The sequence below is a fragment of the Gossypium arboreum genome, chromosome 1 (genome assembly GCF_025698485.1).
Source record: "Gossypium arboreum isolate Shixiya-1 chromosome 1, ASM2569848v2, whole genome shotgun sequence".
NCBI classification, from domain to species: domain Eukaryota; kingdom Viridiplantae; phylum Streptophyta; class Magnoliopsida; order Malvales; family Malvaceae; genus Gossypium; species Gossypium arboreum.
In genome coordinates, this window is record NC_069070.1 from 71,307,534 (window position 1) to 71,334,398 (window position 26,865).

Here is a 26,865-nt window from a genome sequence, read left to right on the forward strand (position 1 = left end):
GAATTCGCAATTGATAATAGCCCGATCTCAAATCTATTTTCGAGAACACCGAGGCTCCTTCAGTTGATCGAACAAGTCATCGATCTGTGATAGCGGTATTTGTTCTTTATCGTCGCTTTATTAAGCTGACGATAGTCGATGCACAGCCTCATGGTTCCATCCTTCTTTTTCACAAACAACACTGGCGCACCCCAAGGTGAAAAACTCGGGTGAGCAACACCTCTATCCACCAATTTTTGCAACTGAGCTTTCAACTCCTTTAATTCCGTTGGTGCCATACGATACGGAGCTATCGAAATTGGAATGGTACCAAGTACGAATTCGATGCCAAACTCTATTTCCCGAACAGGTGGTAAACCCAGTAATTCTTCAGGGAAAACATCTGGGTATTCACAAACCACTGGCACAGATTCGGGTTTCTTTTCTAACTCCTTGTCATTTAGAACATACGCAAGGTATGCTTCACACCCCTTGCTTACGTATTTCTGAGCCAACATTGCTGATATTACAGCTGGCAATCCCTTTAAGTCCGTAGACTCAACCCGAATTAACTCGTTATTCGTGCACCTCAGATCAATAGTCTTGCTTTTGCAATTTACAACCGCATCGTGCATGGTCAACCAATCCAAACCAAGAATAATGTCGAATTCATCGAATGGCAAAAGCATCAAGTCCGCCGGAAAACAAGAACCTCAAAATACTAGGGACTTTTCTTACACACTTTGTTGACGAGCACGTAATGACCCAAGGGTTTGACACCAGTATTACAAACTCGAGAGACTCAATGGGCAAAGTCTTCTTGGATGCTAAGGTTTCGCATATATAAGAATGAGTAGAACCGTGGTCAATCAAAGCAATCACATTAGTATCGAAAAGAGTGAGGATACCGTAATAACATCGGTGAGGCGGCATCCTCGCGTCTTGCGTATGGCATAAGTCCTAGCAGAGCACGAGCCTCAGATCGATGGTGGCATCTCTAGATCCTCTCTAACCGCCACTAGCATTGCCGTGTTTCTAGACGGCCTACCTCGAGTTGTGGTAGCACCGGGTTCCCACTTTGATTTACGTTTTGTCCGGATAAGCTCGGGCAATCCTTAATGAAATGATCGGTGATCCGCACTTGTAACAGAGCGGTCACAGAATCTACAACTCCGAATGCCATTTGCCACAATATTGGCACTCCGTTCATCTCGACGATCATTGCCAACACGGCAATTGAAGTAACTCGCGTGCCCATAGGGGTCGATTGCGGTCTCGTCTAGAAAAGCCGAAATGTCTCTAGACCGCCTAAGCCATCTCTAAATTTCTTTGATGATCGTGGGAAGGGCTTCCCAAGACCCTTACGAAACTCCCTTGCTCCCACTTCACTTTTCTTTTCTCCATCTTGAGCTCCTCGGCTTTGCACGCCGCTCGACAAGAGCCACAAACTCTCAATTTCCAAAATGCCAACATACGACTTTATATCATCGTTCAGTCCATCTTGAGCGTTTATACATCACACACGAAGAAATGCACTTTCAGCAGCGTCTGGCTAAGCCTCGCAAATTTTTGTTCGTAGTCGGTAATCGACATGGAACCTTGCTTAAGATCAAGGAATTCCTTTCGTTTTTGGTCCATAAATCTCGGTGATATACTTCTTTGAACTCGGTTAGAAAGAACTCCCAAGTTACTTGCTCTCTAGGCACAATGTAAGTCGAGTACTCCACCAATAGTAGACGGAATCGCGTAGCAAGGAGATAGTACACTTTAAGCATTCATCGGTGTGCAAGATAGCTCATCGAGCACCGGATAGTGTTGTCCATCCAAAATCCAGCTTGCTCGGCATCGTCATCGTCCGTAGCTTTAAATTCAGTGGCCCCATGTTTTCAAATCAGAGATGGGGCTTACTTGACCTTACTTGGTCGATTCTGGGAGGTATTGTAGGTCTTGGGGTTGCATTAGTCGGGAATGGAGGTTGTGGAACAGCCGTGTTAGTTCGAATGTATTGGTTAAACCAATCATTCATCACACTATAAAAGGCTTGCTTAGCCTCATCATTCGGATTGCTGGCAATAGGTTGAGAGTCCGCCGGCGCTGTCCCTTGCGCGGGAGCAAGCGCCACACTCTCCACATCATCAGCTATTGCTCGGTTGGGATTGGGATCCATTGCTATACACAAACACAAAGTCAAATGGTCAGAAATCACCACACTATCAATTCATCACTTAATGGCATGTATAGCTAGACCCCAAACATATCACGGTAGTCCTAGAATCGACTAAACCGTAGCTCTGATACCAATAAAATTGTAACAGCCCGAACCCGAGACCGTTGCCGGTGTCGGACACGAGGGGTTAACAAGCCAAAACCACTTATGGCACCGACCAATTTGACATTCCCAGGCAAGCTGGTAAACTGCGTCGCTGTCGCCTTAAAAAGCATATCTCGAGTTTCACAACTCGGAAACTGATTCCGTAAATTTTACCTGAATTTAGACTCATATATCCATCCATGGATTTATTTCTAGAATTTTTGGTCGGGCCAATTGGTACAGTTTATTAGTTAAAGTCGCCCATGTTACAGGGGTCGACTACACTGACCTTCGCGCGTTACAACTTGAATATCTCTCTGTACAGGGTTTCAATACTGATACCGTTTGTTTCCAATGAAACTAGACTCAAAAAGGAATCTGCACATATAAGGCATGACTTCTAATTCATTCTGGATAATTTATGGAAAATTTTCAAAGCCGCGACAGGGGACCCACAAACCATTCCGGCCCTGTCTCACGAGAACTTTAATATCTCTCGGTATACTGATCATATGATCGTTTCGTTACTTTCATATGAAAATAGACTCGTCAAGGTTTGATCACATAATTTATTCACTATTTAACACCATTCCTAAAAATTTTGGCGATTTTTCACATCCACGTCACTGCAGCTGGCAGCCTCTGTTTTTAAGGTAGGCTTTACCTATATTGTAGTTCCCATGGACCAACTATGGTCTAGTCATACTTAGGTCCACATGTGATCATATTTAGCCATTCCAATGGCTGATCATGTGACCAACTCTCTCATTCCAAACCATAATCACATCATGAAACCAAATATAATTACAAACCACATATGGTCAAATTCCATACTCCACTTTTACGAACCATTTTCGCATGGCCGTACACATATACATCACAAGTACTTAAAAACAACCGAGGGTGGTCCTATACATGCCATATCCGAACTCAACTAAAGGAGTACCAAAAAGGGCTTTGATAGTGTGGTTGACTTCAACTTCTATGATCCCGAATCCGATCGCTAACGAGCAAAATCTATAACGAGAGAAACAAAGAAACGGAGTAAGCAATTTATGCTTAGTAAGTTTTGAGCCATAATATACACACAACCAAAGCATAGCATTCAAGTAGCTAAACAATAATTCATATGCACAATTTCTCAAAGACATGCTTACTTCACAATCCCAACTCTTATTTTCATACACAAACAACGGCTTAGTTAAGGCCGATAGCTCGTTTATCATTGGAGCGAATATTCAATGCACTTACTCATAGTGTGCAAAGCACACACAAAACATACCTTGTTGGGAATTTCACAAGTGCGTTAACTGAAAATTTTCCAGCAGCTTATAAATTTCGAATCACATACCTTCGGAGTTGATCCGGATATAGCTACTCATTCAAAACACCTTCGGGACATAGCCCGGTTATGGTAACCCGCACAAATGCCTTCGGGACTTAACCCGGATATCACAACTCGCACAATTGCCTTCGGGCTTAGCCCGGATATCATAGCTCGCACAATTGCCTTCGAGCTTAGCCCGGATATCACTCGAACATTCTTGCACATCTTTGTTTCATTTTCACAACAAAACTTTTATGCACAATTCACTTAACAAAAATATCATTTCGGCTCAATGGCCATATACAAGGGCCGAATTTCGATTGCTTATTACTTCATTCAATCGAATCAAAATCTAAGTTTCGATACTCGAAAACTTACCTCGGAAGTTGTCGAACGATTCCGATGGCTATTCGACTACTTTTTCCTTCCCTTTATCGGATTTGGTCCCCCTTTGCTCTTGAGCTTAATTTAACAAATAATTTGATTCAATCATTTGAGTATCGAAAAGAAGAACTCAAGGCACTTAGCCCACATATACTCACTAGACATTAAAGTCACATAAGTATGGAATTCATGAATCGACTTAACACACAAAGCCTTCAACATGCTTACTCATGGCGAACAACTCAACCTCTTAGGCACTCATTCATGGCCGATTATGCATGTTGATGTTGAGGCCAATTACATGTTTAACACCACACATGAATGGCACACATTTTACTAGCTAATGCTTTACATATTGTAGCTCAATACTTATAATATAGCATCAAGCACTCATATGGCGATTATACTTAGTCATACTTGCACCAAATCAACAATAAATTCCAAGATTTTCACATCATATGTGTACTAGGCGAATGTACTTGCAATTTCACAACCATTCTTCAACATTTTCTTCTTTAAGCAAACATATTTATCACTTACTTCATAACCAAAACATCATGTGCAAACATATACACATATAGGTGCATGGCGAATCTCAAGGTGTTCATAACCATCTAAAACACAAATTTTTTACCATTCAAGTAACAAGCATAAATCATGCTCATGAATGCACCATGGCGAATACATCACAACCATACCCTTTCAACTTCGGTCATGGTTAAACAAAGATTTCAATGCCCTACTCAAGAATACTAAAAAGAAATTTCAAGAGTAGTCAATCCATCATTACATGCATCATCAACAAGCTTCACAGTTAGCATGCAATGGCTTTAACACAATATTAACCTTGGCCAAATACCATTTTCATGGCATAACAAGGATTTGAACCATGGCTAACATGCACATCAAGTAGCAACCAAAACAAGCATGAACTTCATGACACAACCTCAAACATACCTTAATCTTGATACAAGTATAGCCAAATCTCCTTCTTGTTCTCTTCCAAACCAAGCATGAAGCAAAACTCCTATCTCCTCCCTTAGTATTTTCGGCCAAAAGGAAAGAACAAGGATGAACAATTTTTTCTTGTTCTTCTTTCACTTGCACGGCAATGGGGGAAATGCCACACTCAAACACATTTTTTTATTTCTCATCCAACATCATTAATTTTTTTATCATTTAATGCATCATGCATTAACAAAACATGTTTCAACATGTTTTCTTTGCCCATAAACCATGTCATGGCCGGCCACTATGCCATCTTTGGGGAATTTGACATGCAAATCCCTTAATTTTGCATGCATTTTCAACTAGTCATCACACATTTCCCCATCATACTTTCAAAGTTTACTACTAGGTCCTTTCTAGTGAAATTCACCTTTATAACACTAAATCGAACCATCAAAAATGTCACACATGAATACACACATATTATAGGCATCAAAATAAATTTTAAATTATTTTTACGCCTCGGTTTTGTGGTCCCGAAACCACATTCCGACTAGGGTCAATTTTGGGCTGTCACAAAGAGGGCCTCTGACGGTGCTTCTAGACGACTGCCCAAAAGAGGGTGGGATAATTACATTTCTGGTAGGGGTGCGAGACGGGGGTCTCGACCAAGTCAGTTTAAACAGTTGAGTAACGTTGTGGCTAACACTGGTGGTTCTGGATGGCCACTTTGTACACATTGTGATCATAGGCATCCTAGATAGTGTCGTAAGTTGAGAGGTGGTTGTTATAAGTGTGGTTCGAAAGAACATTTTCTAAGGGATTGCCTAAATGGTGTTGAGGTTTCACAGACTCAGAGTTCGGCACATGTTTCTTGCCTATTAGGGGCCAAGGTCGTGGTAGAGGTAATGGAAAACCGATTGGACAGTGAATTGTTGCTCACACTGTTGCTTCACAAGTTGAGTCTGGAGGTCCAGCTCGGGTTTATGCTATTAGGAAACTTGAGGATCAAGATTCGACTAATGTTATTGCAGGTACTTTCACTTTTAAATCTATTCCATTATTATCCTTGATTGATTCTGGTTCTACACATTCATATATTTTGAGAGAATTAGCTTATAAGTTAAGGATTCCTGTAAAGATGATCGATTTTGGTATGAATGTGTTTTTGTGAATAAAGTTTACCATAGATGCCCCCTTATAATACAAGGGCACATTTTCTCTATGAATTTCATGGAATTACCATTTTATGGTTTTGACGTTATTTTGGGTATGGACTGGTTGACTGAACAAAAGGCTAAGGTAAAGTTTGAAATGAAGCGAATTACTTTAAAGAATAGTGATGGGTTGGAAATTGTTATAGTTGCTGAAAGACATGGATTTTTCTCTAATATAGTTTCGACGGGTTGGAAATTGTTATAGTTGCTGAAAGACAGGGATTTTTCTCTAATATAGTTTCGACAATGAAAGTTGAAAAGATGATAGGAAAAGGTTGCGAAGCTTACTTAGCCTATGTAATGAACTCAGACGTGTTTCATTAATAGTTGCCTAGTTTGCCGTCGGATTGAGAAGTCAAGTTCAGTATTGAGCTCTATCCTGGTACTGTATTGGTGTCCATTGCAACTTATCACATGGCACCAAAAGAGCTCAAAGAGTTAAAGATTCAATTGCAATAGCTACTAGTTAAAGGGCTTATTCGACTGAATGTATCACCGTCAGGTGCACCAATTTTTCTTTGTAAAGAACAAAGATGATATGATAAGGATGTGTATTGATTATAGGCAGTGGAATAAGTTGACTATTAAGAATAAGTATCCTTTGCCTCAAATTGCTGACTTATTTGATTAGTTCCAAGGTGCAATGGTGTTTTTTGAATATTAATCTTAGATCTAGGTATTACCACTTGAAGGTGAAGGAGTTTGATGTTATGAAAGCCACATTTAGGAATTGATATGGGCATTATGAGTTTTTGGTGATGCTGTTTGGTTTAACTAATGCCCTTGTTGCATTCATGGATTTTATGAACCAAATGCTCTATTCGTACTTGGACCAATTTGTGGTGGTATTCATACATGATATTTTGGTGTATTCTTATTCAGAGGAGGATCATGATAAGCACCTAAGGGTTGTTTTGTAGATTTTGAGGGTTAAGCAGTTGTTTGCTAAGTTATGTAAGTGTGAATTTTGGGTTAAGAATTTGCTTTTTTAAGACATGTGGTATCGTCAGAAGGGATTCGAGTGGATCCTAAGAAGATTAAGGCAATCTTTGAGTGGAAGCCGCCTAGGAGTGTTATTGAAGTGTAGAGTTTCTTAGTTTGGTTGGCTATTATTGTAGGTTTTCTTGAAGGGTTTTCCCTTATTGCTACACCATTAACGAAACTACTTTAGAAAGATGTGGTGTTTGAATGGACCAATAAGAGGCAAAAGAGTTTTGAATGCCTTAAAGTAGTGTTGACAAAGGCACCTATATAGATTCAGCCAGAACCTAGAAAAGACTTTTTGGTTTATAGTGATGCTTCGTATTCGGGTCTTGGTTGTGTATTAATGCAAGAGGCTAAAGTTGTGGCTTATGCTTCGAGACAGTTGAAGACGCATGAGTGCAACTATTCTACCCATGATTAGGAATTAGCTGTTATGGTATTTGCACTTAAGATTTGGCACCATTATTTGTATTGAGAAAAATGTAACACCCTTCACCCGTATTCAACGTTGGAATAGGGTTATAGAGCATTACCAGACTTATAACACATATAAACGTACTTTTCTCATGCATTCAATCATTTCATAGAATCGTCATTCAAGTTCAATCAATTTGTCCCTTATAATAGTCTACGAGGCCTTAAACATACTTTGGGAGTGATTCGGAACTAAACTGGTAAGTAAAGAAACTTCCTCAAAACTTTGAAAATTTTTCTCAAAACAGGGGACACACGCCCGTGTGGCCAGGTCGTGTGTCTCACACAGCCACCAGACACGCCGATGTCAAAGACGGTTTGCACATTCAAAAAGGGAGCAGATGGTTGTGTCCCAGCCCATGTCCGACCCCATGGAAATCTCTAACTTGGGTCACACGGCCAACATACATGCCTGTATGGCCAACCCGTGTGCCTTAAAAATGGCCATAAAAGCCCGTGTGTCAGGCCGTGTAATAGGCCGTGTCAAACCTATAGGGTATATTGACTTATACCATACGGCCAAGTCACACGCCCATGTGTGTGGCCGCGTGGAGCATGCTGACTTGATTTTAATTTCAACACCAGGGGACACATGGCCGTGTAACATGACCATGTGTCACACACGGCTAAAACACATGCCTGTGTCTCTACCCGTATGGACAAAAATAGGCTATTTTAAAATCCATTTTGCCACCTTATTTTTACATACCTGCACAAGCATAAATTGCAACATTTTATAACTCAATAGACAGTCAATCCATAACATTTCATACACATATTATACCAAATTGAGCCAAAACACATGGTTTTATCTTATACCACAACATGTACGAAAACCACTAGTTCAAGTAACCATAACTATCATCTTTATATCTAGCCTATACATGTTATATTTACAAATATCCATGAGTTCCAAAAGTACCAATCAACGACTGGATATTGTGATGCGTACCTCTGACTTTATCTGAATCGAGCGAGCTATTGAACCTCTATGAAACATGGAAAAAGGAACAAAGTAAGCTTTATAGCTTAATACGCCTGTATAATTCAGAATTTAACTTACCATTTATACATAATCAAACAATTAAACAAAGTATATCAAAATTTACTTGCCAAATGCCTATACACAAGCATTTATCAATATGTTAGTCTCATAAGTACATATAACCAACCTTTATCTCAATTTTATATATCAATATATTATATCATACCAACTTCATGTAACATGTATAACATATGTAACAATTCATTCTCATTCATATAATTGACAATCCATTTATATAACCAGTAATTCATCCATATAACCCTTCTCAGAATTATGCCCGTTGAACCTATTAGAATATCAATAGATACATGGGTGATACACATTAAGTGTATTAATTGGTAAACCATCAATTCATCATCGTATTCACTCCTTTGAGCTATGATCGGTAAACTCCTTCTGAGCTGATGAACAGAAGCTCTATGAAGCTAGAAACTGTAAGCTCTAACGAGCTGAGAACAGTAAGCTCTTACGAGCTGATATATCGGTAAGCTTATACAACCTGCGGTGAGTCTGCAACACATGCAGGATCTCGACCTAAACGATAACCTTAGTGACATGTCACTCATATCCTACGAATTCCTACGGTTCAAATAGGGATCAGTAACCATCAGACTATATCAATATGGCATTCAAATTTCAAGTAGATCATTTACTCAATTACATACATTCATTTCAAATATTTAGAAGTATTTAAAAGTTCGATTCTAATTATACGAACTTACTTCGTATCACTCAGATAAAAAATATTGACTAATCGTCAACCTTTCCTTTTCCCCGATCTAGATTCAATCCTTCCTTATCTTGATCTATATATATTTCAAAATTAGCACATTCAGTATCTGATCTATTCAATTTAACCTTTAATTCATATTTTGTAAAATTTACACATTTACCCCTAAAGTTTCACACAAACCCATGCTTAGTCAAATTTTAATGGAGTCCCTAGTAGCCCATATCTTTTATTTATTCACACTTTTACCCACATAATTTTACATTTTCACAAATTAATCCCTTTTTGACATTTTTGTCAAAAATAACTTTACAAAACTAGTAAATCTATCAATAAACCTTCATAATCTATAATCAATATCAATTTACTCAAATATTCAACAATGGAAATATGTTAAATCTTTAATAGTTTTGAAATTTAAAGTATGAGCTAGCTAGAATACGAAGTAGCGGTCATAAAAACGTAGAAATCTTTAAAACCCGAGCAAAAACGAACTTACAATTGAGCTCTAAAGTGACCGATTGCTTCAAACCCTTAAATGGTTTATTCTCCCTTCAATTTCGACAATAACAAAGAAAGATGAACAAAATTTTTAACTTTAGTTTTACTTATTGTTAATTTATTACTAAATTACTTATTTAACCTTAACTATTAATATTAAAAACATTTAATCTCTTGTCCATCTTTTTCCATTTAATGTAAAAATGGTAAAATTACAACACAAACCTAATTTCATAGCTATTAAACCCTTTTAACTTATAGAATAGTACTTTTGCATTTTACGCGATTTAGTCCTTTTTCTCAAATTGACCATTTAAACGATAAAATTACTTCACGAAATTTTCACACAATCATATATTCATGATATATACCTTAAAATAATAATAAAATAAATATTTTGACCTCAAATTTGTGGTCTCAAAACTACTATTTCGATTTGACAAAAAACGGGCTGTTACAACTCACCCCCTTAGGGATTTTCGTCCCCGAAAATCTTACCAGTGAATAAGTTAGGGGTACTATTGTCTCATAGTTTCTACGGGATCCCACTTAGCTTCCGTGATCTCATGTTTATGCCAAAGAACCTTCTCTAGGGCTATGCATTTATTTGTTAATTCTTTGATTTCACGAGCTAAAACCCTAATCAGTTCTTCACTATACGTTAAATCAATCTGTATCTCAACATATACCGGAGAAATCACATGTGACAGATTAGATCTATATCGACGTAGCATAGAAAGGTGAAAGACATTATGAATCTTTTCAAGTTCTAACTATAAAGCTAGTCGATACACTACGGGCCCTATTCTTTCGATGATCTCATACGGTCCGATAAATCGCGGACTTAGCTTTCCTTTACGACTAATCAAAGAACCTTTTTCCATGGTGACACCTTTAGAAACACTTGGTCCCGAATTGAAACTCAATTTCTTTACGTTTCAAATCCACGTATGATTTCTGTCGATCTGAAGTTGCTTTTAAACTGTTGCTATTTTTTTTCACTTTTTCCTCAGTTTCTGTAACTGTCCGATTTCGACCCTAGCCAGAATGGTGGTTTTGATACCACAAATTCGAGTCTAAAAAATATTTTTAATATTATTTTCTATGTCTGTGATATGTAAATTTATATCTGTGAAATTTCTGTAATTTAATTCGTCTGTTTTTGTGCTCGATTTTCAAAAAGGACCAAATCGCGTAAGTTGTAAAAGTTGCCTATTAGTTGCTAAAGTACCTAAGTGCTATGGCTGGTTAAAGTTGAAGCCTTTGCATGTCAATAGGACCATTACATGATAGTGGGAGACATGGTTTAGCAATATAGTAAATAGATAAATTTTTAAAGGATGGTTAGGTAATTAGGTAATGTATGTTAATTATAATAAAAGAAATCATGAAAATGAAGCCATTTTTCATGCATGTTCAGCTGAAAGTTGAGGAAGGGAAAGCCATTGAAGCTTTAAGGTATTTGGCCATTGCATAGGTGAATAGGTTAGTCCATTTTGTTCGGTTTTTGATAATTTCTACGTTTCTGTGATCGTTGCTTTGTGTTCTTCAAAATCCGTGTGTCAATTTTTGCTTTTGTTGGAGATTATAAAATGTGACATTGATGATTATATGAGCTATGTAGTGTTTTGTTTTTGAATATTTTTCATATATGTTGGATTATCATGTTTTGTTTTTGAATATTTGATGAAATGAGCAATTTGGGCTAATTTGTGAAAATGAGGTTTTGGAGGACTAAATTGTGAATTAAATATATTATTTGGGCTTGTACGAAAGCCATGTATATTTGGCCAAGGTATAGTCTTGGTGAATTTTACATAATTGTGATTTTATGAGAAATGGACTAAATTGTCAAAGTGTGATAATATAAGGGCTAAAATGCAAAGTGCCCTAAATATGTGTATCTGGATTAAATTGAATGAAATGAATGGTTGAATGGTTGAATTTTTATTGTATTAGATCAAGAACAAAGAAAATCAGACTTAGATCGAGGGAAGTCCAAAGTAGTTGAATAGTTGACTCGGCTCGTCCAAAATCTGTACGAGGTCAGTCAAATTTCAATTACATGTTAATTGAATAAATTCTGTGTATATAAATTGTAATTTGTATTGGATGGCCTTGAGAGCCTGATGAATAGATTTTGAGTAAACTTGATAATATGCTAGTATTTGAAAAGTTCTGTATGCCTTTAAAAGAACGTTGGTATTGATCTGAATTATCGTGTAAGACCGTGTTTGGGACACAGGCATCGAATTGAAATTTACGTGTAAGACCATGTCTAGGACATCGGTGTCATATCCGATTTCGTATAAGACCCTGTCTGGGACAGAGGCATCGATACGAATTACATGTAAGACCACGTCTAGGACGTTGGCATTATACCCGTTTATGAATATCTGTATCGTTTCTAAACCGTTTGATGACAAAGTATGAGACATGGTAAGGAATATATGAAATGTATAATCTATACAGGTACGTTTGTATCGTATTTAAATTTTGAATATGAAAGACTTTGTTTCTGTGAAATAGTGAATGCGAAGTAGGTTCGAAATCATGGAAATGAATATGATATGAATACAAATAAACGAGCATGGTTAAGCTTATGAACTACTCTGAGAAATGGCTATGAATTCTTATTGTCGATTTGTACTATATATATATATATGCTTTAGTAATTAGATCCATTGAATTTGGCTTACTAAGCTCTTGTAGCTTACTCTATGTAATTTATGTCTGTTTTACAGTTATCGTAGCTATTGAAGGCTCGGGGATAGTCGAGGATAGTCGCCACACTATCGAACTCATTTTTGGTACTTTGGAAAGTGTAAATATTGTTAAGTATGGCATGTATAGGCTAGAATGTCTATGTATTAAGTTCTGAATTGTATAAAAGTTATGCCATTTGAATTGGCTAGCAAATGATATGTTTGTGTATTGTTTTGGTGTATGTGGTAATGTGCCATGTTCTAATGTGTTTTGGTCATATTTGAGCATGGAATTGGTTGGAAATGTTGGTATAATTGTTGCATATTAATGCTTGTAGGATTGGAACCATATGGGGTGGCAAATTGGCTTAAACCAAGCTTGCATTGTGCCACACGGCCAGGGAACACGGGCGTGCCTTGTGGCTGTGTGAAAAAGTTAGTAGCTAGCTAAATTTTACATGGTCATGGCACACGGCCGTGCCTATTGGCTGTGTTACAAAGTCAGTATAGGACCTCTTTTTGGCACGGTTGAATCACATGGGCGTGGCTTATGCCCGTGTAAGTCACACGGCCTAGTCACACGGGCGTGTGGATTTGACAACTTTGAAATATTTGGTTAAGTTTTGAAAATTTCTGTTTGAGTTCGGTTTAGTTCCGATCTTTCCTAAATGTATGTTTTAAGTCTCGTAGACTATATTAAAGGTTGAATTGTGAATGAATATATATGTATTGATAATTTATGATATCAGTGATTCTGTATTGTTCTGTATTTTTCTGTCTGTCCGGTAACGCCCCTATTAAATTTACAGCAAAAAACACTAATTATAACATCTTCTCAATTCAATTCCTTTTATTGCAAGACCTATATTTTCTTTCACAATTTAATCCTTCTCTCACTTCTAACTTGAATTTCCATCAAATTAACATTTAATTCTTCTATTTATTCAACTTAATCAACATCTGAAAATTCAATAAATTTCTAAATTTCAACATAACTCAAGTAGTATTCTTTCCTAGGATTCAATAGACATCAAAATTACAAGAAAAGGGATCAAATTGACTTACCAATCAAGCTTGGAGCTCTAAAACCCTAAATTTTCCTTTTCTTTTTCTTTTTTTCTTTCCCTGGTTTGTTTCGTTTTCATTCTTTCTTTTATTTTATTTGTTTTATTTAATTACTTTATTATATTATATTATTATAATATACTTTAATCATTTTATTATTTTCTTATAAAATAAGTAAATACTTATTTATACATACATTTGTACCAATTAAAATAATACAAATGTATTCATACATACCACACACTTGTCTCCTAAGGCTTATTTGCTAATTTAGTCCCTTGAATTATCTATAGTTTATAATTAAACCTTCACATTTTATTCAATCTAGTCCTTTCACTAAATTAGCCTTAATTCAAGCTAATTCACTTAATCAAAGTCTAATCAACTACACTGCTAGCTTCATAAATATTTCTAATAAATATTTACGAATTCATTTTGAAAAAATAATGACCCGAAAATTTCAAATTTTCTAATGACCTGAAAATTTGGGTCATTACAAAGCAGTACTGAAATTCAACTTCGTACCTAGGGCATCTTGCAATTTCTTTCAAAATTGCGACGTAAACCTCGGATCTCTATCCAAAAATAATAGATAGTGGTACCCCGTGCAATCAAACAATCTTAGAAATGTATAATTCAACTAGTCTATCAAGTGAGTAATCTATATGTACCGGTATAAAATGAGCAGATTTTGTTAGTGAATCAACGACAATCCAGATAGCATCTTTCTTTTTCGGAGTTAGGGGCAATCCCGACACAAAACCTATTGTAACTATATCCTATTTCCACTCGGAAATCATCACAGGCTGCAGTAAACTCGACGGTACTTGATGTTCAGCTGTGTCTTGTTGAAAAATCAAACATTTAGAAACAAACTCTGAGATATCTTGTTTCATGCCTTGCCACCAGTAAAACTGTTTCAAATCATTGTACATTTTGGTACTCCCTAGATGAATTGATAAGCAACTATTGTGCGCTTCATACAAAATCTTCTAAATGAGTTCTAAATTTTTTAGTATGCAAATTCTATTACAGAACCTTAAACAATCATTGGTTCCAATCTGAAACTCTAAATTAGGGATAGTCTCACATTGAATTCGTTTAACTTACAATTCACGGTCATCTTTCTGAGCTTCATAGATTTGTTTAAGAAATACTGATTTAGCTTTTAATTTAGCTAAAATAGACCTATCATCACAAATCATCAACTGGGTATCATTGCCCGTAATGCAAACAATGATTTTTCTCTTAGGGCATCAGCAACAACATTATCTTTTCCCAGGTGATAATCAATCACAAATTCATAATCTTTCAATAACTCAAGCCATCTTCGTTGTTGTAGACTCAAATCTTTCTCTGACATCAGATATTTTAAGCTTTTGTAATCCGTATAAATGTGGCATTTTTCACCATATAAGTAATGTCGCCAAATTTTCAATGCAAATATAATTGCAGCCAACTCTAAGACTGCGTCGGGTAGTTCTTTTCATGCAATTTCAATTGTCTGGAAGCATAAGTTATTACCTTTCCTTCTTGCATTAAAACACATCCCAGACCGTTTAATGACGCGTCACTTTAAATCATAAACTCTTTCCCCGATCAAGTTGAACCAGAACTGGTGCTTCAGTTAACAGTACTTTCTACTGTTTGAAACTCTACTGACATTTTTTTGACCATTCGAATTTCACATCTTTCTGAAGCAGTTGTGTCATCAGTGTTGCAATCATCAAAAATCCTTTCATGAATCTTTGGTAATAGCCCGTTAAACCCAGAAAACTATGGACTTCATATAGATTTTTGAAGATTTCCAATCAACAATAACAGAAATCTTACTCAAGTCAACTCTAATACCTTCAGCTGAAACAATATGCCCTAGAAATCCAACCTCTCAGAGACAAAACTCACATTTGCTGAACTTTGCAAATAATTGATTAGTTTGTAACACAACTCTCAAGTGCTCGGTATGTTTAGATTCATCTTGCGAATAGATCAGAATATTATCAATGAATACAACAACAAATCTGTCTAAATACAATCTAAGTATCCGGTTCATCAAGTCCATGAAAACTGTAGGAGCATTAGTTAATCTGAAAGGCATAAAAGCAATTCATAATGTTCGTATCTCGCAACATAACCTGATCTCAAATCAATCTTTCAAAATACTGTAGCCCCTTTCAACTGATCAAATAAATCATCAATTCGTGTAGAGGGTATTTGTTCTTTATAGTATTTTGAACGTGATTTTTGGCACATCTGACTCTTTAACTCGCAACATAACCTGATCTCAAATCAATCTTTCAAAATACTGTAGCCCCTTTCAACTGATCAAATAAATCATCAATTCGTGGTAGAGGGTATGTGTTCTTTATAGTCACTTTATTCAGATGTCTGTAATCGTTACACATTCTCATCATGCCGTTTTCTTCTTTACAAACAATACCAGTGCACCCCAGGGCGAATAACTCGGTCGTGCAAAACCTCTATCTGTCAATTCTTGTAACTGAGCTTTCAACTCTTTTAATTCTGCTGGAGCCATTTTGTACGGAGCTATGATATTGTTTTTGTTCTCGGTACTAATTCAATACCAAATTCAACCTTTCTGATGACTGGCAAACCCGGTACTTCTTCTGGAAATACATTCGAAAATGTACAAACAACTGGTACAGATTCAATCTTTGATTTAGACACCTTAGTATCTAATACGTATGCAAGACATGCATCATAGCCTTTTTTCATACATTTCTGATCTAACATAGACAATAAAAAAGTAGGTAATTTACTCGAATAATCAGACTCAATCAGAAGAATTTCATTATCTTAACATTTCAATTCGATAATCTTTCATCTACAATTCACAACTGCATCATGCATAGTCAGCCAGTCCATACCCAAAATCAAATCAAACTCATCAAATGGTAGAAGCATCAAGACAGCCAAAAAATAGTAACCCCGAGTCATCAAAGGACAATTCTTACAAATTTTATAAACTACAATAGACTTGCCTAAGGGGTTAGATACTTTATTTACAAACTTTGTAAACTCAACACGTAAACTATTTTTAAATACTAAATTCATATAGATATATGAATGGGTTGATCTAGGATCTATAAACGCAACTATATCAGTATCGAAAGGAAAAAAAGTACCGGTAATAATGTCTGGCGATGATGCCTCCTCCTGTGCACGGATAGCATAAGCTCGGGCAGGTGCTCGTGCCTCAGATCTCACAGTAGAATCTCTCATAGTACCTCGGTTACCAGTTGTATTTCCAGTGTTTCAGGGTGGTCTCCCTCTAGTAGCTGTATTACTTGCTTTCGCTGGTTGATCTCTTTCAACTACAAACTTTTCTGGACAGTCCCAAGGATAATGATCAAGAGATCCACATCTAAAACAAGCTCCGCTCATTATTTTACATCTCCGCTCATTATTTTACATTCACTGTAATGTCGCTTATTGTAGTGCCTACATTCAGGTCCAACATTTTTTACACTACCCACACTGGCAACAGATGTCGTCTGAGGTTTAGAGTTGAAATGTCTCGCATCTCTACCTCTAATCGAAATCCCCGCAGAAGCAGTATAACGAAGATGATATTCTCTAGATTTCTTTCATGCTGACTGGTGTGATTTGCCAACAAATCTCTTTTTAAAGTCTCTAGCCTCAAAATTAGCTTTTCTTTTCTCTTTCCTAAGCTATTCGGCTTTGCAAGCTCTATCTACTAGAACGAAAAACTTTTTCAGCTCAAGAATCCCAACCAATAGTCTAATTTCTTTATTTAATCTATCTTTAAACCTTTTACACATTATAGCCTCAGAAGAAACACATTTACGAGCATTTACTGATTCGTACAAACCCTCTTTCGTATACTGTTACCGACATACGGCCCTGTTTCAATTCAAGAAATTCCTTTTGTTTCTGATCAATGAACCTTTGGCTGATGTATTTCTTTTTGAATTCAACTTGAAAGAATTCCTAAGTAACTCTTTCTCGTGGAACTACGAATATCAAGGTATTCATGTAATGCCCCGTACCCGAGACCATTGCCGAAGTCAAACACGAGGTGTTAACGAACTTAATTCATTACTTAAACAGCTCATACAATTCATTTTAAAATTTCCAGACAAGCTGACTAACTGCATCATAGTCGCTTTAAAAATCATATCTTGAGTTTCGAAACTTGAAATCCAATTCTATAAATTTTTCCTGAAACTAGACTCATATATCTATCTAGTAATTTTTTTCTAGAATTTTTGGTTGGGCCAATTAGTGCAGTTTTTTAGTTAAAATCTCCCCTATTTCAGGGTTCGACTACTCTGACCTCTGTGTATTACAAATCAGATATCTCCATGTACAGAGCTTCAATAACTATGCAGTTTGTCTCTAATAAAACTAGACTCAATAATGAATCTTTAAATATAAAGCATGACTTCTAATTATCTTTGTAAAATTTATGGTGAATTTCCAAAGTTTGAACAGGGGATCCAGAAATCGCTCTGGCCCTATTTCACAAAAATTTAAACATCTCATAAAATATAGCTCATATACCTGTTTCGCTTCTTCCATATGAAAATAGACTCATCAAGCTTCAATTCCATAACTTATTCATTATTTAATTCCATTTCTACTATTTTTAGTGATTTTTCAAATTCATGTTACTACTATTGTCTGAATCTATTTTATGGTAAATTTTACCTATTTCATGGTTTTCCATGGATTAGCTAGTAATTTGACATACATAACACCAAATATGATCATGATTAGCCATTCCAATGGCTAATCATTACCAAGCATTTCCATACCACTCAATAACCATATCATAAGACCATATATACAAAATGATTATAATGCTATACATGCCATACTCAAAATATACAAGCCATTATGCCAAGATGGTATACTGGATAGTGTGAGCGAGCCTCCGACCGTCCCGATTTCCGAGCTGGCTTGTCAAAACTACAAGGAATAAAAGGAGGAGTAAGCTTAAATGCTTAATAAGTTCACATGCAAATAGCAAGTAACATAACCATATAAGCAAACATAAAACATCATTTGCATAATCATCACCAAGACATTCATATCACATTTTCATTTATCATCTTACCATATTGTTGTTATATCGATTTTTCAACCCGAGGGTTAAGTACATACCTGTTCAAAGTACCCATTTCACAACACTTACCAATACGTCCCTTTCATCTTGAGTATTCCTCCATTTCAGTAGAACTTTACCCGTTGAACACATCGGAATATAATTCGGATACATGGAAAGTTTGCACATAAGTGCCACATATGTAGCCAAGCTACCATGTAACCTGCCCATAAGCGAACTCAAACTCAACTCAACGAGCTCGGGCGTTCACATCCATAAGTGAACTCGGACTCAACTCAACAAGCTCGGATGCCTAGTTACATCTCTCGAACTCGGACTCAACTCAACGAGTTCGAACATTCGCATCCATAAGTGAACTCGGACTCAACTCAATGAGTTCGGATGCCCAAATATCCCGGTGATATGTCACTTGTATCCTAATCCATTCCTAAGGTTCAACGGGATCTTTTTCCGAATCATGTGTCTCAACCATCTTCTACGGAATCTGAATTCTCGATACTCGGTAGTATTTCACATTTTCAAGTATATCACATAATTTGACATATTAACAAACAATTATCACGGTATAATATTTCATAATAATTATCATATCATTTAAATAACATTAAAACATTTAAAATAATAACCATGTCACCAACATTTACATATGAACTTACCTCGTATGCGAAAATGGCTACTTTTACCATTTCGTCCACAACTTGGTATTTTCCCCATTTTAGCTTGAATTTCAGTTTTCCTTGCTCTATCATTTAAAATATAGTATAATTAGGACTCACATTATTCAAATTGACCCAAAATCATATTTTGGAAAAATTACAATTTTGCCCCTAAACTTTTGCATATTTACACTTTTGCCCCAAAGCTCGTAAATTAAACTTCAGCCTATTTTCTTATGTTTTATGACATGCTGATCATTTTTCCGTTTATGGCAACATCAAATTCTCACTCTAACATGTACTTATGACTATTAGGTATTTTTACCGATTAAGCCCTTTTGCTCGTTTTTGCTTAAAACCGAGTAGTACAAGTTGTCTAACATGATTTAAAACCTCATATCTATCATAAAACACAAAATACACAAATTTCACCTATGGGTATTTTTCCAAATATGAATTCTAGGTTGAATTATTGCTAGCATAAGCTAAATCGAGCTATCGGGACTCTAAAAACGTAAAAATCATTAAAAACGAGGCTAGAACGGACTTACAATCGAGCTTGGAAGCTTGAAAAACCCTAGCCATGGTTTCTCCTTGCTACATTCAGCCATGGGGTTGAAGATGAGCAAAATTGGCTTTTAATTTTGTATTTTAATTCATTTTACCCCTAAATGACCAAAATGCCCTTACTACTAAACTTTCCAAAAATTCCATCCATGTCCAATTTTTGTCCATAGACTTAGAAATTGGTAAAATTTCTATTTAAGACCTCCTAATTAATATTTCAAAACAATTTCATACTAGAAACTTCTAGTATACAAGTTTTGCAAATTATTCGATTTAGTCCCTAATTTCAATTTAAGCACTTTATGCATAAAATTTCTTCACTAAATTTTCACACAATCATGCAATCATATCATAGACCTTAAAATAATCATAAAATAATTATTTCTATCTCGAATTTTGTGGTCACGGAACTACTATTCCGACTAGGCCCAAAATCAGGATATTACAATTCCACCACTGATACGTAGTGTCTCTCAACAGTGATACAACACATTTTAAACATTCTTCAGGTGTGCAAGAAAGTTCATCAAATACCCAGATCATGTTCTCAAGCCAAAACTCAGCTCTTTCAGGGTCATTGTTAACAGTGGCTCTGAATTCCTCAGCCTTGTATTGTCGTATCTTATCAATAGGTGGTTTACTCAATCGCAAAGGATCCATACCTTGAGGAACTACAGAGATCGATTGGGGAATAGATAGGGGTGGGGGTTGTTGAGCAGCCGGGTTTGTACGAATGTATTGTGTGAACCACTCGTTCATCATTTGGAGGAAGGCGTCCTTAGCCTCTCCTCCCTGGCTGCTCGTTATGGGTCTAGAATCAAACAATATTGTCCCTTGAGTGGGAGTAGGCATATTACTCTCAACCAAATCAACTACAGCTTGATCAGGATCCATTTACTATATAAAAATACATTTGAAAGTGTTAGGAGTCCTCCCACTATCTCAGTTTATATATATGGCATGTATAGCTACACTCACATACGCTACATTAGTCATAGAATCGACTAAACTGTAGCTTTAATACTAATAAATGTAACACCCCTCACCCATATTCAACACTAAAATAGGGTTACAAAGTATAACCGAACTTACAACGCATATAAACGTACTTTTCTCATGTATTCAATCATTTCATACAATCATCATTCAAGTTCAATCAATTTGTCCCTTATAATAGTCTACGAGGCCTTAAACATACTTTGGGAGTGATTTAAGACTAAACCGATAAGTCAAGAAACTTACAAAAAAACTTTGAAAATTTTTCTCAAAACAGGGGACACATGCCCGTGTTGCCAGGCCGTGTGTCTCACATGGCCACCAGACACGCCCATACCAAAGAACGTGTGGACATTCGAAAAAGGAGTAGATGGCCGTGTCCCACCCGTGTCTGACCCCATGTAAATCTCTGACTTAGTTCACACCAACACACATGCCCGTGTGGCCAACTCACGTGCCTTAAAAATGGCCATACAGGCCTGTGTGTTAGGCCGTGTACTAAGCCGTGTCAAACCTATAGGGTATATTGACTTATACCACACGGCCAAGTCACACGCCCATGTGTGTGGCCGCGTGGAGCATGCTGACTTGATTTTAATTTCAACACCAAGGGACACATGGTCGTGTAGCATGACCATGTGTCACACACGGCTAAGATACACGCTCGTGTCTCTGCCCGTATGGACAAAAATAGGCTATTTTAAAATCCATTTTGCCACATTATTTTTACATACCTGCACAAGCATAAATTGCAACATTTTATAACTCAATAGACAGTCAATTCATACACATATTATACCAAATTGAACCAAAACACATGGTTTTATCTTATACCACAACATGTACGAAACCACTAGTTCAAGTAACCATAACTATCATCTTTATATCTAGCCTATACATGTTATATTTACAAATATCCATGAGTTCCAAAAGTACCAATCAATGACTGGATATTGTGATGCGTACCTCTGACTTTATCCGAATCGAGCGAGCTATTGAACCTCTATGAAACATGGAAAAAGGAACAAAGTAAGCTTTATAGCTTAATAAGCCCGTATAATTTAGAATTTAACTTACCATTTATACATAATCAAACAATTAAACAAAGTATATCAAATTCACTTGCCAAATGCATATACACAAGCACTTATCAATATGTTAGTCTCATAAGTACATATAACCAACCTTTATCTCAATTTCATACATCAATATATTATATCATACCAACTTCATGTAACATGTATAACATATGTAACAATTCATCCTCATTCATATAATTGACAATCCATTTATATAACCAGTAATTCATCCGTATAACCCTTCTAAGAATTATGCCCGTTGAACCTATTAGAATATCAATAGATTCACGGGTGATACACATTAAGTGTATTAATTGGTAAACCTCAATTCATCATCGTATTCACTCCTTCGAGCTATGATCAGTAAACTTCTTTTGAGTTGATGAACAGAAGCTCTATGGAGTGAAAGCTATAGCTCTAACGAGTGAGAACGAAGCTCTTACGAAGTGATATATCGATAGCTCATACAACCTGCGGTGAGTCTGCAACACATGCAGGATCTCGACCTAAACGATAACCTTAGTGACATGTCACTCATATCCTACGAATTCCTACGATTCAAATAGGGATCGGTAACCATCAGACTATATCAATACAGCATTCAAATTTCAAGTAGATCATTTACTCAATTACATACATTCATTTCAAATATTTATAAGTATTTAAAAGTTCGATTCTAATTATACGAACTTACCTCGTATCGCTCAGATAACAAATATTGACTAATCGTCAACCCTTCCTTTTCCCCGATCTAGATTCAATCCTTCCTTATCTTGATCTATATATATTTCAAAATTAGCACATTCAGTATACGATCTATTAAATTTATCCTTTAATTCATATTTTAGAAAATTTACACATTTACCCCTAAAGTTTCACACAAACCCATGCTTAGTCAAATTTTAATGGAGTCCCTAGTAGCCCATTCTTTTATTTATTCACACTTTTACCCACATAATTTTACATTTTCACAAATTAATCCCTTTTTGACATTTTTGTCAAAAATCACTTTACAAAACTAGTAAATCTATCAATAAACCTTCATAATATATCATCAATATCATCAATATCATCAATATCAATTTAATGAAATATTAAACAATGGAAATATGTTAAATCTTTAATAGTTTTGAAATTTAAAGTATGAGCTAGCTAGAATACGAAGCAACAGTCACAAAAACATAAAAATATTTAAAAACCAAGCAAAAACGAACTTACAATTGAGCTCTAAAGTGACCGATTTCTTCAAAACCTTAAATGGTTTATTCTCCCTTCAATTTTGACAATAACAAATAAAGATGAACAAAATTTTTAACTTTGGTTTTACTCATTTTTAATTTATTACTAAATTACTTATTTAACCTTAACTATTAATATTAAAAACACTTAATCTCTTCTCCATATTTGTCCATTTAATGTAAAAATGGTACAATTACAATAAAAATCTAATTTCATAGCTATTAAACCCTTTTAACTTATAGAATAGTACTTTTGCATTTTACGCGATTTAGTCCTTTTTCTCAAATTGACCATTTAAAAGATAAAATTACTTCACGAAATTTTCACACAATCATATATTCATGCTATATACCTTAAAATAATAATAAAATAAGTATTTTGTCCTCAAATTTGTGGTGTCAAAACTACTATTTCGATTTGACTAAAAACGGGTTGTTATAACTCACCCCCTTAGGGATTTTTGTCCCCGAAAATCTTACCAGTGAATAAGTTAGGGGTACTATTTTCTCATAGTTTCTATGGGCTCCCACTTAGCTTCCTCGATCCCATGTTTATTCCAAAGAACCTTTACTAGGGCTATGCATTTATTTCTTAATTCTTTGATTTCACGAGCTAAAACCCTAATCAGTTCTTCGCTATACGTAAAATCATTCTGTATCTCAACATATACCGGAGAAATCACATGTGAGAGATTAGATCTATATCGACGTAGCATAGAAAGGTGAAAGACATTATGAATCTTTTCAAGTTCTAACTGTAAAGCTAGTCGATACACTACGGGCCCTATTCTTTCGATTATCTCATACAGTCCGATAAATCGCGGACTTAGCTTTCCTTTACGACTGAATCGAAGAACCTTTTTCCATGGTGACACCTTTAGAAACACTTGGTCCCCAAATTGAAACTCAATTTCTTTAGTTTCAAATCCGCGTATGATTTCTATCGAGCTGAAGCTGCTTTTAAACTCTTGTTAATTTTTTTCACTTTTTCCTCAGTTTCTGTAATTGTCCGGTTTCGAACCTAGCCGGAATGGTGGTTTTGGGGCAACAAATCTGACTCTAAAAAATATTTTTAATATTATTTTCTGTGTCTGTGATATGTAAAATTATATATGTGAAATTTCTATAATTTAATTCGTCGATTTCTATGCTCAATTTGCAAAAAGGACCAAATCGCGTAAGTTGTAAAAGTTGCCTATTAGTTGCTAAAGTACCTAAGTGCCATGGTTTGTTAAATTTGAAGCCCTTCCATGTCAATAGGACCATTACATGATAGTGGGAGACATGGTTTGGCAATATAGTAAATAGATAAATTTTTAAAGGATGGTTAGTTAATTAGGTAATATATGTTAATTATAATAAAATAAATCATGAAAACGATGCCATTTTTCATGCATGTTCAGCCGAAAGTTGAGGAAGGGAAAGCCATTGAAGCTTTAAGGTATTTGGCCATTGCATGGGTGAATAGGTTAGTCCATTCTGTTCAGTTTTTGATAATTTTTACGTTTCTGTGATCGTTGCTTTATGTTCTTCAAAACCCGTGTGTAAATTTCTATTTTGTTGGAGATTATAAAATGTGCCATTGATGATTATATGAGCTATGTAGTACTCTTATATGGATTATGAAAGATATATGTTGGATTATCATGTTTTGTTTTTGAATATTTGATGAAATGAGCTATTTAGGCTAACTTGTGAAAATGAGGTTTTGGAGGACTAAATTGTGAATTAAATTTGTTATTTGGGCTTGTATAGAAGCCATGTATATTTGGCCAAGCTATAGTCTTGGTGAATTTTGCATAATTGTGATTTTGTGAAAAATGGACTAAATTGTCAAAGTGTGATAATATAAGGGCTAAAATGCAAAGTGCCCTAAATATGTGTATCTGGATTAAATTGAATGAAATGAATGATTGAATGGTTGAATTTGTATTGTATTAGATCAAGAACAAAGAAAATCAAACTTAGATCGAGGGAAGTCCAAAGTAGTTAATAGTTGACTTTGTTCGTCCGAAATCTATACGAGGTAAGTCAAATTTCAATTACATGTTAATTGAATAAATTCTGTGTATATAAATTGTAGTCTGTATTGGATGGCCTTTAGAGCCTGATGAATAGATTTTGAGTAAACTTGATAATATGCTAGTATTTGAAAAGTTCTGTATGCCCTTAAAAGAACGTTGGTATTGATCTGAATTATCGTGTAAGACCGTATCTGGGACACAGGCATCAAATTGAAATTTACGTGTAAGACCATGTCTGGGACATCGGCGTCGTATCTGATTTTGTATAAGACCTTGTCTGGGACAGAGGCATCGATACTAAATTATATGTAAGACCACGTCAGGTACGTTGGCATTAGACCCGTTTATGAGTATCTGTATCGTTTCTAAACCGTTTGCTGACAAAGTACGAGATATGGTAAGGAATATATGAAATGTATAATCTATACAGACACATTTGTATCGTATTTAATTTCTGAATATGAAAGACTCTATTTCTACGAAATAGCGAATGTGAAGTAGGTTCGAAATCATGGAAATGAATATGATATGAATACAAATAAATGAGTATGGTTAAGCTTATGAACTACTCTGAGAAATGGCTATGAATTCTTATTGTTGATTTGTACTATATCTATATGCTTTAGTAATTAGATCCATTGAATTTGGCTTACTAAGCTTTGTAGCTTACTCTATGTGATTTCTATCTGTTTTACAGTTATCGTAGCTACTGAAGGATCGGGGATAGTCGAGGATAGTCGCCACACTATCGAACTCATTTTTGGTACTTTTGAAAGTGTAAATATTGTTAAGTATAGCATGTATAGGCTAGAATGTCTATGTATTAAGTTTTGAATTGTATAAAAGTTATGCCATTTGAATTGGCTAGCAAATGATATGTTTGTGTATTGTTTTGGTGTATGTGGTAATGAGCCATGTTCTAATGTGTTTTGGTCATATTTGAGCATGGAATTGGTTGGACATGTTGGTATAATTGTTGCATATTAATGCTTGTAGGATTGGAACCATATGAGGGGGCAAATTGGCTTAAACCAAGCCTGCATTGCGCCACACGGCCAGGGAACATGGGCGTGCCTTATGGTCGTGTGAAAAAATCAGTAGCTAGCTAAATTTTACCCGGTCATGGCATACGGCGTGCCTATTGGCTGTGTTACAAAGTCAGTATAGAACCTCTTTTTGGCACGGTTGAATCACATAGGCGTCGCTTATGCCCGTGTAAGTCACTAGGCCTAGTCACACGGGCGTATGGATTTGATAGCTTTGAAATATTTGATTAAGTTCGGAAAATTTTTGTTTGAGTTCGGTTTAATTTCGATCTTTCCTAAATGTATGTTTTAAGTCTTGTAGACTATATTAAAGGTTGAATTGTGAATGAATATTTATGTATTGATAATTTATGATATCAGAGATTCTGTATTGTTCTGTAATGTTCTATCTCTCCGATAACGCCCTTTACCTATTCCAGTGACGGTTACGGGATAGTGGTGTTACAGTTTCTCTTATCAATTCAACCCCATGAATCTTT